General features: G+C 43.0%; 1 protein-coding gene across 1 annotated transcript in view; it reads left to right on the forward strand.

Moving 5' to 3' along the window:
• The window catches only part of CTNND2 (catenin delta 2), a 564,215-nt gene that overhangs the window by 192,789 nt on the left and 356,552 nt on the right, over positions 1-14,874 (forward strand). The gene's annotated exons all lie outside the window — the stretch shown is intronic.

Below are 14,874 nucleotides of genomic sequence, written 5' to 3' on the forward strand. Positions count from 1 at the left end.
CTGAAGTTCCATGGCATTCCCTGCTGGCCACGCCTCTCAGGTCCAGCCTCTTCCTCAGAAGCTCTTGCTCTCAGCACTCAGTCCCGGTCCAGGCTATGTTCTAGATCAGCATATAATAGAGTCTCTCTCCTGCGTGCTGCATTCTGGCATCCTGCACCCAATGTCCCTCCCCTACTTCCACCAACAAAGTGATTGTTCTGTCAGCCATTTGGCCTCTAGAATTCTGGACCCTCATCTTACAAGCAGGGGACTCAAGTCCAAGTGGTCCCATGGAAGCCCACCATCTCCAGGCTTTCCCTCCAAGAGCACAGAGACTAAAATGTCTTCAGCAAACTTCCTTTGTCCTTGGTGACCCCTGCCTCCATCTTCCCAGAGCCCAAGATGCACAGAAATGGTGACCAGACATCCTTTGTCTATGTCCATGCCAAACTCACATCCGGGAGACTGTCAATGTAACATCCCATTACAGTAAGTCAGTGGCTGGGTCTGGAACTAAATGTTTGGAATGCTAGGTGGCCCAAAAGGCCTACCTGATGTCTTTTGTGTTGATCCACAGAAACTAATACCTCCCCTTCCCTTCCTACCGCATGGCAGCCTTGCTAGTTAAAATGGGGCAAACAGGTCTTTTTTGTACCTTTGTAGGAAAGTGAAAACTTTGCGTAGAATTCTATCAAAGCCTTTCCAGTATCACCGACACTTATATTTCAATCATGCTTTAATTTAACTAGGAAAATATACGTTAAAAATATGAGAATGTGTCTTAGACAATGGTTCAAGATGGCATACTCTGTCCATGCATTTGCCTCCCCTCTCTCCAGATCCTCAGAAAAATAAAGTACAGAATTACAACGGGTGAGCCATAAAAGAGACAAGAACACAGAGGCCAGCAGGTGGGTCTCATCAAAAACAAGCCATGAATTTTCTAGAAAGCAAAATAGATAGGAGTGATGAGCAATTAAAACATAGAATTTTCTCCCAAGAATCTGTTCTGTCAGCATGGCGGAGGTGGACTGGCAGTCTTCGATGAATTCTTGGACAGGCTCAGTTATCAGGGTTGAGCTGGGGTCTGGGGAGAGAAATGGGGCTAAAGACGGAGGGATTCTTTGGAAGTCAGTGCTTGGCACAACTTCAAGTCAGCTTCTTCCTCCCACTCACATACCCTCTTGGCTACCAAGATGGCGACCCTGTGGCCTGTGCTTACTCCAAGGTGAAGAGCAGGAGTGGTCTCCTGAAGAAACTGGACAAGCTGAGAAAGTTAGACTCTGGTTTGGCTGCCGGTGGCCTGGACAAAATTTGTATCACACAGGCATGTGGGTGGTATGCTGGAACAGGGCTAGGCTGCCCTTCACCCTCTCATTCTCGAGGAAGAATGCCAGCGCATATGCCCTACCCTCACCGTCATAAATTCTAACTGAGGGTTATTTAGTGGGAAATACTTCCATTTATGTTGTAGTGGGAGAAACGAATGCCAGGTTTTTCTTTCTCAAATATGATAAATTAGTAGGGATTACTGAGGAATTGGGGAGAATTAGTGGCATGAAAAAAAATAGAAAAATGAACTGTCTCTCAGAAGAAACACATAATGTACAGAATAAAAGAGATTAAAGGAAACAAGGAAAAACTTTAGAATCAGTACTGAGAAGGATTTAAGAAGATCTTGTGTTTATTAAATAAGAACTGCGTGATACATGAGAGGATCAAAGAACAGGAAAATCTTTATAGGCTGTAAAACTATCACTACCCAAATAAAAAATCTGATAGAACGAGTGGGAAGTAGTCAAGGAAATCGAGTACTCAGATGGTAGCCGTATAAGGAAGGAGAGAGAAACTCTGAGAGTAATGCAATAATAATGCATACAAGATACATCCAAGAGATTTAACACATTTTCGGAGTCCAAGAAAGAGAATGGAGGGAAGCAAGCTACCAAAGAAGTAATACTACAATTCCTCAGGGCTGAAGGACTTGTACCTTCATAGGAAATGCCCCATGCTCAGAATAGGACATGTCCCCATTCCTCACCCTGAAATTTCAAAGCACCAACATAAAGACCCTCAGGCCACTGGAGATAAATAAAACAGATGCCTCCTGATTTGCAGTAGCAATACCGGGGGCAGGGGAGGGGGACGAACAATCAGCTGATGTGCTTAAAGTTCTGGGGGAAAGTTTTTTGTTTTTTTTTTTTAAGATTTTATTTATTTGACAGAAAGAGAAACAGCCAGAGAGGGAACACAAGCAGGGGGAGTGGGAGAGGGAGACGCAGGCTTCCCGCGGAGCAAGGAGCCCGATGCAGAGCTCGATCCCAGGACCCTGAGGTCATGACCTGAGCCGAAGGCAGACGCTTAACAACTGAGCCACCCAGGTGCCCCGGGAAAGTTATTTTTAACCTAAATCTATACCTAGCCAAATTATCCATATAAAGGCAGAATCAAATATCTTCAGTCTTGCTAGTTCTGATAAAATGGATTTCCTACACCCCCTTTCCTAGGTTACAGCACTCAGTGGATGTGTCCCAGGTGAGTAAGGGCATAAAACAGGAGGAAAACATGGTACCCAGGAAACAGTGTATACTGACCAGCAGGATGGTGCAGAGAAGTCTCGGGGGGAAAAAAGATAGCTGGACAGTAAGCTAGCAAACAAAGAAAGGTGGGACCCACCACATAAATGGTGACAGACGTGAATGTTGGCCTAAGTCCCCAGGAGTCTGGGTAATTTTAATATCTAAGGGCTGAAGAAGTAAAAGAATGAGTTAAGAATAATGAGCTTAATTGTAGCTGAGGAAAAAAGAATTGTTCTTACATTGCTTTGGGTTCCACAAATACAGAAGGCAATGTTTAAGAAAATGGTTGAGGTCAGACAGGTGTGGGTGCATCTGTTATTGGTTGGTTCCATCAGTTACTTGCTCAGTTACCTTAGGCAGTTGAGTTCTACTCAACAAGTCTTCACTGAGCACCTGTTCTGTGCTGGGTGTTCTTCTAGGTGGTGGACACATACCTGTAAACAATAGAGGCCAAAGCCCCTGTCCTCTTGGAGGTATGGTCTAATACGGGTAGGATATTCTATAGTAAGAAGAGCCGTGGGGAGAAAGAGTAGGGATGTCAGAGGGTGGGGCAGCCAGGAAACTCTCCTATCTCCATAGATAGGGTGTTTACTAAGCAAACACTTGAAGCAAGGAGGTAGGAAGCCATGTGCCTATCTGGGGAAGAATGACCCAGGCAGAGGGACCAGCCAGCGGAAAGACCCTGAGGTGAAATCATGCTTGGCCTGTTTGGGGAACAAAATGGGCCTTCTCTGAGATTGTGTATCCTGTAGTGGGGATAACAATACTGTGACAATTATACAAGACATTACAAAGATCATATAAGATGGAGATCCTTCCTATCCATTTTCTATTACCATGCCCACCTTAAACGGGCTCAGTGAATTAGAACTTTTGTTACCGTGCAGAATCATGGCATCAACCAAGCTCTGCTGGAATGCCAGATGTAAATAAGATGGCAGTGATAACTCCAGGGGTCTTGTTGGACTGGAAGGAGGGTGGGCGTGACATTAGTTCCCAAGTGGCTTATAATACTATGTAGTTGTGATATGTGCTATGAGAGAGGCCCAAGGTCTGGATCATCCCAAACGGGAAGGCACATCCAGATGGGAAGATCAGGAAAGAGTTCTTGGTGGAGGCAGCATTTGAGGTTGGGTTTAACAAAACACTCCGGTGACAGGTGCAAACAGGAGAAGAGGTGTATAGCTTGGGAGGGTCGGGTTCCATATTAGTTATGAATTAGCCGCCCAGGGGTGCCATGAGTCCTGGTGGCTTTAAGGACAAGCTTGGGGCACTGAGGCATGCTGATTGCACATTATCCAGGGTCTGCTCTCCTGAATTCACTCTGAGGAGGTATGACCACATTGGGGAGGCACTGGGGAGCTAGTAACAGCTTTGCTGAGAAGGATTTCTTTATCCCACTTTTTTTTAAAGATTTTATTCATTTATTTGACAGAGAGGGAACACAAGCAGGGGGAGCAGGAGAGGGAGAAGAGGCTTCCCACGGAGCAGGGAGCCTGATGTGGGGCGTGATCCCAGGACCCTGGGATCATGACCTGAGCCGAAGGCAGATGCTTAATGACTGAGACACCCAGGCGCCCCATCCCACTTTTTGAAATAAAATTTTATTATTATTTAAAAAACTTTATTTTTTAATTTTATTTTATTATGTTATGTTAGTCACCATACAGTACATCATTAGTTTTTGATGTAGTGTTCCATGATTCATTGTTTGCGTATAACACCCAGCGCTCCATGAAATACATGCCCTCCTTAATACCCATCACCGGGCTAACCCATCCCCCCACCCCCCTCCCCTCTAAAACCCTCAGTTTGTTTCTCAGAGTCCATCATCTCTCACAGTTCATCTCTCCCTCCGATCCCCCCCCTTCATTTTTCCCTTCCTTCTCCTAATGTCCTCCATACTATTCCTTATGTTCTACAAATAAGTGAAACCATATGATAACTGCTTGACTTATTTCACTTAGCATAATCTCCTCCAGTCCCATCCATGTTGATGTAAAAGTTGGGTATTCATCCTTTCTGATGGCTGAGTAATATTCCTTTGTATATATGGACCTCATCTTTATCCATTCATCTGTTGAAGGGCATCTCAGCTCTTTCCACAGAAAAAACTTCATTTATTTGAGAGAGAGAGAGCCCGAGCAGAGGGAGGGGCAGAGGGAGGAGCAGGCTCCCTGCTTGATCCCAGGACCCTGAGATCATGACCTGAGCCAAAGGCAGACGCTTCACTGATTGAGCCACCCAGGCGTTCCTCACTTTTTTTTTTTAAGTAAGGGGTCATGAGACATTTTTTGAAAGCATAAATTCTCTGGAAGGCCCTGTAAGCTTCCTTTCGCTTGGGGTCGAGGATCCCAGAAGCCTGCACGTGAATATTTGAGACGTTGCTTGGAGGTAGGGTGAGGGTGTGCGGGAAGTTTGAAGAGAAGTGGATTAAAATGGGACCAGTTCTGCTCCCCACTCCGCTCCCTAAATGAACCAACTCACGGGCAATTGTCTTTCCCCTCTTTGAGAACCAGGGGTCATGTGCAGCCAGATGTTTTGCTGGTCCTGAACCCTGAGAATCCGTTTTGGTTCCTCAGTGCTGCAGATCGGATAGGTGGCAAGGAGAAACAGGTGTTTACCGGGAAACTGCTTTTAGCTGTAATATGCCATCAGGGAAGGAAATGACAGAATGCGAGGAAAGACGTGGAGATGCACACACACAGGAATTGGGTCTAGAAGCCAGACTACAGGTGTACCATTCATGCTTGCGTTTCTGGGCTATTGGCCATGCCGACTGTATTTTCCTGGCTGGGTCCCCAGCACTCAGCAGTGGGGAAAGCCTGGCTGATGTCCGACCGGGGGTGTGGGTTTCCCCTGCTCCTCAGGCAGGGCATTGGAGGTAAAATATTCCTGGGTTGGTTTTTACTGATTACTCCTTTTAGGTCACAGGTGTTGATTAATTTGAGCAAATGGGCCTTTGTGCTGGCCACTCACTTTACTTGTGAGCATCAGCTCAGCGGTGATTGTTCACTGACAGCTTCATAAATATGATGCTTTTAAATATTTATTTTCTTGTTATCTAAGCAACAGGGATTATGTGGAAACCAACTATTTTAGTAGATGTACAAATAACCTTAAATAATTAGTAACTTAAAATCTCTCAAAATGCAGTCAATTTGCAACCAAGGCCACATCAAAATCCCTCCTGCCACTGTATTTAACCAAGGTGCGTTTTGTAGTTTTAAAAAATTTGCTATATATTTACTTCATATATATATATGTTATAATACATACAGTTTTTGATTATTGTGTCTTACATATTATAAATGACAAAAATTACTATACATACACTTGTATACATATGTATACGTGTAATATGTATGTATGTATTTTATATATACATATATATATATGCAGAAAATATCTTGAATTATCTTGCAATCCAGGCAGAGCCCTTGAATAGCAGGCATATGGGCTCCCTGAAGGAATCTAATGAGACCCCTGCATATTTCAGAACTCCTCACCAAGCCTCTTCTAGTAGGTATTCAACAACTACATTTTTCAAGATTTTAGTTTTAAGTAATCTCTACACCCAACATGGGGCTCGAACTTAACAACCCCAAGATCAAGAGCCTCATGCGCTACTGACTGAGCCAGCCAGGAACCCTTCAACAGATATTTCCGACTGACCTCTGTAGAGCTAGTTACGGGTGCAAGTGTTACATCCCATTGATAACCGGAAATCATCCTTAGCATAGAGAGAGGAACACAGAGAGAGAGAGAGCAGGTTCTCCTCGGAATGAGTGAACCATTAAAAACTTACCAGTAGCTGCCAGAAAGACTCAGTTCAATGCATGTTGAACATCTGTAAGATAAAGTGTCTGCTTCCTCACCTCTGAGTTTCAATGCATATTGAACATCTGTAAGATAAAGTGTCTGCTTCCTCACCTCTCAGTTTCCCAGTTCTTTAGAAAGTGGCTTCCTGTATTTTTTTAGGCTGGGCTTGCAGCATTCACAGAGGCATGGACAGCAGTCCGTGGAATGTCTCAGGCTTACCTATAGAGCTGGCAGTTCTTTGTGTGTAGTTCTAGAGAAGAGAGCATAAAAAACAGATAATGCCTATTCTGTGGGGTCTGTATACTGAGGATCTGCCCAGGATCCTGCAGGTAGGGACATGGCAGCAAAGGGAACCCAAAGAAAACCATTAATTATTTTGGCTGAGTGGACTTTAGTGGTCCCTCAAATTTCAGCTTGCTATGTAAACATCTTCAAATAGATCTAATAGCATTGATTTCTCCTGTTGGGCTTCCTAGATGGTGCCTGGGCACACAGGTGCTATGCTGTCGCAGAGGTCCCATGCTCATACTGAACCTCAAATGATGTCTGCATTTCCTGACTTCAGTCTTTGAGCTCCCCTAGAATGGACTGACAGTGCAATAAAGTCAAAATCTCCCTTATTAAGATAGGCTTCCCTTTAATAATTGATGCAGAAAAGGGAAGTCTATATACATTTCTCTTTAGAATGAAGAAAAGACACACACACACACACACACACACACACACACACACACACACACACAGGGGTACTCAGTCAGGTCTTTACACTTGGCTGCTTAGAAGCATATAATGCTACAGTCCCCTCCATGGCTGAGCCAATTAGTTGGTCATTGTTGACATGACCACAAACAGCCCCTGTCACCTTGACAGCCCTCTAGCAAATATGTAGTATTTGTTTTGCACTGAACGAGTCAACACAGATTGATTTCTGTACTGGAAAAGCATTACCTACATCACTACCGAGCCATACGAATTGGTGGTTTAGTAGTAACTTCTTTGGATACAGAGAATGGATGAAAAATGGGGTGGGGGAATTATAAGTATGCATAGGTCTCGTCAGAGGTGCTTTGTATGAGAGGATTAATGTTTTAATAAATGTAACTGGTATTCCAGTGATAATTATGCAGATATAACGTAGTTACTAATTGGATTCTAAAACACACAAATACACTTCTTTAAAGCCTTTAACCAGAAAAGAATCAAGGAAAAATTTTAATCCTCCTCAAAACTGTTTATTACACAACATAATGTCTCTTCTCAGACTCTTTTTTTACATGCCAAATATTATGTCGAGTAAAATGATGGAAATTTAATAAAGTGTTGATAGAAGGAATTTATAAAATGTAAATGTAGAGCATGAGTAATCTGTGAAGCAGTTTACTTGCATTCCCCCCCATAAGTTATGTTGAAAATCAATGCTATCTTCTTCTGAAATTATCAACAGAGCCTCTCTGTGGGTGTTAGTAAGATATATAAAGGAGTGGGAGAATGATACAGGGAAAATACATTTTAACTTTGCATTATAAAAGCTAAATAATTTCTGGAAAGGAATTTGTACAGCCTATCTATGGTATAGCTAATACAATCTGATTAAAAAAAAAAAAAGACCTGTGTTTGAGATGCTGAGATGCAAAACATCTTAGTTCATGTATATTGCAAAATATTTAAACCACTTAGTGAAGAAAACTCCTTAAGCCCACTTTTGTCTGATAAAGCCTTTCTCCTTGTCTGTACATTGAGAATTCTGGTGCCCTTCGATGGACACATACAGCAAAAAATGAAAACTCAGCTTCAGTCCTCAAGACTTTGGGTCTTTTGAAGCCAAAATTTGTCTGTCCTGCTTTGCATCTCAACAAAAAAAGATGGGCCAGGAGCACCTTGTCCTGGCTTCTTTCCATGGAAATATCCATAATTATCCATAGTAATTAGGTCCTGAAGCCAGACCACAGATGTACTATTCGTGTATTGCACTGATGGGGTATTGAGAAGCAGCTGTCGAGAAATATAATGACACTCATTGAATTTTATCTGCCTTGTTGATAGAGAAGAGTATCTATGTGAATATGAGACTGGCCATTAAAAACTCTGGTAAGTGACTAATTAATAAAGCACAAAATCATAGATTGCTCTGCATCACTAGTTAATTAGGACAATAGATAGTGGTGAGCCTGGCTCCTGGTCCGTTCCACCCAGAACACGGCTGCCAAAACCTGCTCTCAGGGCGGAGATGGGGTTAGACGCAAATTTTAAACAGGAGACCCCTCCTGGGTAAAATTAACATTCACAGATTAAACTTGTTTACAAGTTAATGTCAGAAGACTTTAATTACAAGTCTGAAGTCAAATTATGTCACCCTTCTGTACAAAGATATTACAATTCACAATTCACCCCTGCTAATTTCTTATCTGCTCTGTGTCAGCTGAGAAGGACGTGAGGTGTCCGGACCAAGTGTTTCTGGGAGTCATTCTGTCAGCTTCTTCGGGACTGTCTCTTATTTGGACGGTTGTGGTTACAGTGAAGTTATTTTCAGAAAGATTCCTGAGTGTTCACAGGACATGTGATTGTTACTGCAAGGACCCCAGCCTCACCTGAGATAGAAAATCAGGCAACCTCCAGCCCCAATGTCCCTTCCCGGAAATCACACTGCATCCAACCCAAAGACATTTTCTGGAGACCCACAGAAGCGAGAGGAATGGGAGAGGCAGGAAATGCCCTGCAGTCTATGCTGTCTACGGTCTGTGAACTTGGAGGGGGGGTATTTCCCACCAGGAGGTTAACTGCAGTGCATTCCCCCGCTGGAACACCAACTGTCTTGTATACCCCTCCTGTTCTCAAAGGTACTGCTGCCTTCCTGCAAAGTTCAGAAACTGCACCTTCCTCCAAGAGGAATTACTCCCTCCCCCCCCCATTCAAGAATGGATATGTCTATGAATGTTTTAAATCTCCAGGCTTAGGTGTTCTGCTGAGAACCACACCTTGACATGCACTCCTCAAGACCCCAAATCTGGCCCCAGATCTACCAGCTAGACCTAGATCCCTTTTTAGAGACACCTGGGGAGTGTTTGAGCTCTTCCGTCCCCTGGGCCCATCCACTCAGGTCCTAATTCAGTAGTCTGGAGTGGATCCCCAGCCTCAGTACTGTTAAAAAGGCTTCCAGGTGAACGCCGCGTATGTCCTCCCAGGGTTGAGAAGCCCCGAGCAGAACCCTTGCATAGGTGTGCACTGTGGCAGTGCAGGGACCGTAGACCCGTGCTTCCCCAGAACCCATCAGGAAGCCTAACAATAGCAGCAAACACATTCCAGTCCACCCAGATCCAAAACGTCTGCCCTCTACAGGAAAGATGCGTTTTTTTCCCCTAAGAAGCTAGCCTGCTCACAAAGGCTTTTACAGGTCCCTTAGGATCTGGGCCTTGGCCACCTAGAGCCAAGATCAGTCACTCTGCGGCAGTCCACGTGGGGAAGCCTGACCCCTAGGCCAAGGCAACCCAAGGCAGCCGGTGCGATGCCCGTACGTGGTGGCCAGCACAGCCATGCTCGGAAGCCAGGTTCCAGGGTGCCCACTGAGGCCCCATCAGCATCTGACTACACCTTCAGCCTGCACCTGTGCTGAGGCACTCATGCTTGCTTCATAAGGCAGGGAGAGAATAAGGAATCCATATGTCTGTCTCCAGAAGGATGCCACAGTTGAAGTCCTCTAGCCACCAAGATACGTGTCCGTAGCTAAACCAGTACGCCCTGGCTTCTCGAAGGGTGGTCTGCAGACCAGCAACCCCAGCGTTGCCAGAGAACTTATAATAAAAATGCAGAACCTCAGACCTGCTGAGTTAGAACCAAAATTTTAATCGGGGGACTCATGCCGTTGGTGTTTGGAGAAGCCCTGAAATACGTGGCTAGTTCATTTGGAGCTACTCTTTATCTACCCTGAAATAAATCAAAAGCCAACAACAAGGACAGGTGCCAAACCACCCTGTTCAGCTAGTGTGTTTCACTAGTACCGGTCCCATCCTAGACAAGTGTGTTTCCGCAGGCTCTTCTTTAACTTGGGGTTGGGTGTGAGTTTTGCCCTAGTACGCCATCCTCTTCACGGCAGACACAGAACCCGCGACTGCAAATAAACAGAAACGGGCCATCCTAAGAAGGCGAAGATATCAGATATTACTCATTACACCCCGTGACCGCTGTCTCGCTACTCTCCATACACCTGCCTGTCACAAAAGGAATTGGACAAAAGAAGCCTGTTTTTGTCACAGCTTGGGAAGAAATGCTCGTGGTTAGAGAGAAAATCCAAGAATGAGGGACACCTGCTATTATAGGGGACCAGATCCCATGGGCACATGTATTGCTGCTTCCTGGCCAAGTGATTTTCACTTTTAAGTTATTCTCCGCGCAAAGTATTGGAGTCTCAGTAGATTACAGTATTTGGTAAAAGGTGTGGTGAGGTTTCATAATTACATTAAGTTGTATTGGAAAGCTCATCATAGAGTGACAGGAACAAATCCTGTGTTTTGTACCTTGTCAGAGACTGCATGAGCGTTTAACTTATTTGTGATAGCAGCAAAGTTTCCATAATATATGAAAATCTAGGACTTATGAAGTCGATGAAACAGGAGGGCATTTTCCAAAGCTTTCCAAAACAGACTTTTCGCAGAATCAACTTATATCATCAGATGGCCCTCGTACATTGAAATTATTAAGCTCCAATGCAGATTTTATCATTCATTTGTACGAATTAATAGTCTCCCTTCCAAACGTCTGTCTGAAATATGGCTCATAGCCTGTATAGGAAATGTGTTCATATATTTTAACATTTACAACAACTTAAGATAAGATGTCAAACTAATTCAGCGAATTAATGATCATTTGCAAATGAAATTTAGCACATGGACTTAACTCAATATCCATAGGAAGTCCTTCGGGGGTCCTTTAAATACTTAAATTAACTTGTGAATTAGCATAGAGGTAGGGAGTAAGTTTTGGAATTTTGATTTGAGTCAAAAGCAAAAACCAAGAATTAAACAAGTAAATCTTCATTATGGCAAGGTATTCCTTAGATCAAAGATGTAATATTGTATCTTTCAGCAATTTACTTAGCACACACTTACGATACGGTATTGTTAACCAAAATTACTTTTTATTTCTAAAAGTGCTTATTTGTTGGTATCATTTTTTCCTCTTGAGTTTCATAATGACAAATATCAAGCCAGAATTTTTAAGAGGTTCAAAATCCACAGAATAACTCTTCCAAGGCCATAAACTCAGGGAGCCCAGGGTTTCTACCTGCATGAGCCAAGCCTCCTGGCCACGTTGCTCAGGGATGTCAGTGTATCAGCAGGGATCAGACCTCCGAAATCAGTATTCGGCAACGGAAAAGGTACAGTGGGAATTTGCGAGGGGAAAATCTGTTCCCATTCCAGAAACCACTGTTCTCTTTGGAAGTTCTATTCTACCCTTCTGAGATGTAGTTTCACTAAGAAACATCGATGTATGAACTAAAGTCACAATTTTTAAGAAACCTGAATGCCAAAGATTTTACTCTGGACTTTTCTTCATAGCACGGGAAGTTCATAGCTCTTCTTCTGAACACAGTTCATTATGTCAGAAATGAAAACACTTGTCTCTGTCTCCTGTTCACACGCACGTTGAGTCAGTTTGCTCTGGCCAACTGACCTTTGCATCATTTAGGTCTTCATTTTCTCCTTCCACTTCTTTGCCGGTGAGCGTCTGAAGCTGGCTCCCGGATTTGAAGAGAACAGATCGATGGCAGTATGTCGATGGCAGTATGTCCTTAAGAACCTAGTATTAATATAGCCAAATGAAAACACGCAAATATTTATTTCTTTGCAAAAGCAAGTGAATTCACATTAAAGGGGCATAAATTAGATAGTATAGAAATAAAAGAACACAAATGGATCCCAATGAAAACCAGAATGAACTTCTTCCATTCTGTCTGGTAAAGTAATCAGCATAATCTGATAGTAAATTATATTATTTGAAGAAAGCAAGAAATGACAAATTGAATGTTGCACAACACATTAGCTATTTATCTCTTTCTTTTAAACATGCCTATCTCCTGTCTCCCTATTTTATCTCAGACAGAGGTCTCTCAGTGTGATCTCTGCAGTTAGAATCACAAGGTGAGGTGTTGCCTGTTAAACACAAATTGCTTCTCCCTGCTCAGATGGATCAAGTCTGAATCTTTCGGGGTTGTGTCCAGGAATCAGCCTTTCAAAGAGTTTTCCCCAGATACTTGGGGAAGAAGGAAGGAAGAATCTGAAGGTGAATCTTCGGTTTGCAGTCATGAGCTTCTTAGGTGTGATCTTCCATTGAATATTCCAACTCCCATTGATAAAAATGTGGTTGCTGGGATTGTGAAATTTTGAGTTAAAAAGAAAATCTGTTCAGTTCTTACAACCAGTTGTCGTCTGAACTCATAAAGCGTCCATACGCTGTGTTTCTTTTTAAAGACAATATGGATTAAGTAGGTACTAATAAAATCACTTCTATAAATATCATGAAATGAATCTCCTACAGAGGGCCTTTGCTCATACTGCTGGTTCCTCTGAGAAACACACGGATCTTCCTCCAGTATGGTTCTTTCTCTGGCCTTATGAAGTTTTCTGCCGAAATGCCAGATAAGCAAAAAGAACTTTCTTGACCACCTTTTCAAAACAGTATTCCCCCACCGGCACTTTGTCTGCTCTCCCCTTACCCTACTTCACTTTTCTTCAGTACCTTTATCCCCTGTACTTACTTGAATGGGATGACTTATTTTCAAGGCCAGGGACCTCATTTGTCTTAAGCACCCTGGTGTCCTCAACATCTTGAAGTTGCCCAGACACCCAGCAAATATGTGTTGAATCGATGAATCTGTTGATTAGTAAGGACTAACTGGTGCATAGAAACAACACATATAAAATTCAGCATGTAGAAATTTATTTGCACATTAGTCTAGAAGTGATAAATGTTTCATATTGCTGGTCAGAATGAAAACGGTGCCTGCCGGACTCTGACCCAAGGAAGGTGTGGTGTGGTGTGGTGTGGTGTGGGGGAATGAGACAAGCTCTTTCAGCTCCATGATCATCTCTGGTGTCAAGGCTCCCTGCAGATCTGTTGCTGGCTTCCTCCTGGATTAGCAAATGTTTGTTAGCTTTAATTTGTAGGTTCAATTTATGCTATATCCCTTTCTAAAAAGGATCACACCCCTTCTTGGACATTTCCATCTTTCTTTCCCTTTTGGACTTCATTCCTGCGATCTTTGCAATCATCCATTAAAAAGCAACACTAAGGTAGACTTTAAGATTCTTGCTCCTTGCCTAGGACCCTTGGTCATTAATGTCTGATTCATGGTGCTAGGACAGATTTCCTCATGTACAGTTAATGCTTGTAACAGAAGATTTTCACATGGCCCTCAGATCACATCACCCTTCAGAAGATCATCGGGTCCTCTTATTGCTTGTTTTGGGTGTTTTTAGAGACTTAGGGTTAAGGAATGGTGATAAAGTTACAACTCTAAATCTACCAGTGATGGAAAACTCTCATTTAACTCTATAAGATTTGGATATAATGACTGTCTCCTTGCTTTTACACTTTTAAGTCTTTGGCAATATTATCAAAGCCTCCAGAAGAAGGAAGAATTGACAGCAGGAACTCAAGGCATACCGTACTTAAATATATTCCTGGAAAATATGAACATGAGATAATATTCAGTGTGATGTTGGCATTTGATAAATCAGATGCAATGAACCTAATTATGCAAAACAGTTATTTTGAATCTATCATTCATCTGAATGCTGTCTAAATCAGAACTTATTTAATTACTAGGAAAGGGAAGTAAGGAACTTGCTTGCTCTATTCCTTCCCTTTCCTCAAAACATTCAGTAATTTTTATTAATGCTGAATTCATAGAATTCCCAATGACTGTCTCAGTCATTCAGAAATGCTCTGTTTTGTTTATTTAAATTGAAAACAACCTATGTAAAATATATTGGTAAAATGGATTTATCTGCCAGCAATTTCAGAACTTTCGAATGGGTTTTTCCTCAGAGATTCTAGGTCAGAGTATTAAAATCCTTGGGGTCACATGATCCTGAGGAAGCAGGGCAGTCACTGAGCATTGAAGAATTTAGCTCTAGCATGACCACCAGGGAGAGCCTTGGACCAGCAGACAGAGAGAGAACTACCCACAAACACCACCAAAATCAGGTTATCCCAAAGGCTTGTTGCTTTAGACTAGAATGGAGAGCTCCGAATTCGGGCCATTCGGAGACAGCTGACAGTTAAATCCCAGCATGCCATGTGAGTCTCAGCATTGAAGACTTAGCTGAAGGGTCTCTCCTAGCATCAGCTGTTCGCCGCATTGTGTTCTTGTGTGTGTTCTCCACTCACCGTCGTTAGATAACCATCTCTCCTCGCTGGTCCCTCGGGGTCCTCCACCCGCTGCCTTGGTGCAGGTGATTCTCCTGGCACTTCCGCTCCTGTGATTCTATCTATACCT

Source organism: Eumetopias jubatus, unplaced genomic scaffold (assembly GCF_037043125.1).
Source record: "Eumetopias jubatus isolate StellerSeaLion01/CBP00866 unplaced genomic scaffold, mEumJub1_p1.0 scaffold_5, whole genome shotgun sequence".
Classification (NCBI taxonomy): domain Eukaryota; kingdom Metazoa; phylum Chordata; class Mammalia; order Carnivora; family Otariidae; genus Eumetopias; species Eumetopias jubatus.